The sequence below is a fragment of the Penaeus monodon genome, chromosome 28 (assembly GCF_015228065.2).
Source record: "Penaeus monodon isolate SGIC_2016 chromosome 28, NSTDA_Pmon_1, whole genome shotgun sequence".
Taxonomy (NCBI): domain Eukaryota; kingdom Metazoa; phylum Arthropoda; class Malacostraca; order Decapoda; family Penaeidae; genus Penaeus; species Penaeus monodon.
The window spans coordinates 1,740,961-1,741,192 of record NC_051413.1 but is presented as its reverse complement, the minus strand read 5'-3'; positions in this window follow the sequence as shown (position 1 = coordinate 1,741,192).

Sequence of the window (232 nt, the reverse complement as noted above, 5' to 3'; positions counted from 1 at the left end):
TACTCCCTCCACCCCCCTCCTCCCCCCACCGAAAACAAACACAAACTTACCTGTGTATTTATCAGCGGGTAGTGATAAGCAGACGCAGATAGGGCGAGCCTCTCCCGGAATTCGAGTTAGTCCCCACGCACCCTGCAGACTTCGTAACTAATAACTAAGGCCTACCTCCCTCGCCTAGAGGTACACTGACCACCTTTCCTTGAAGTTACGTTACGAGCGAGAGAGTTCGATT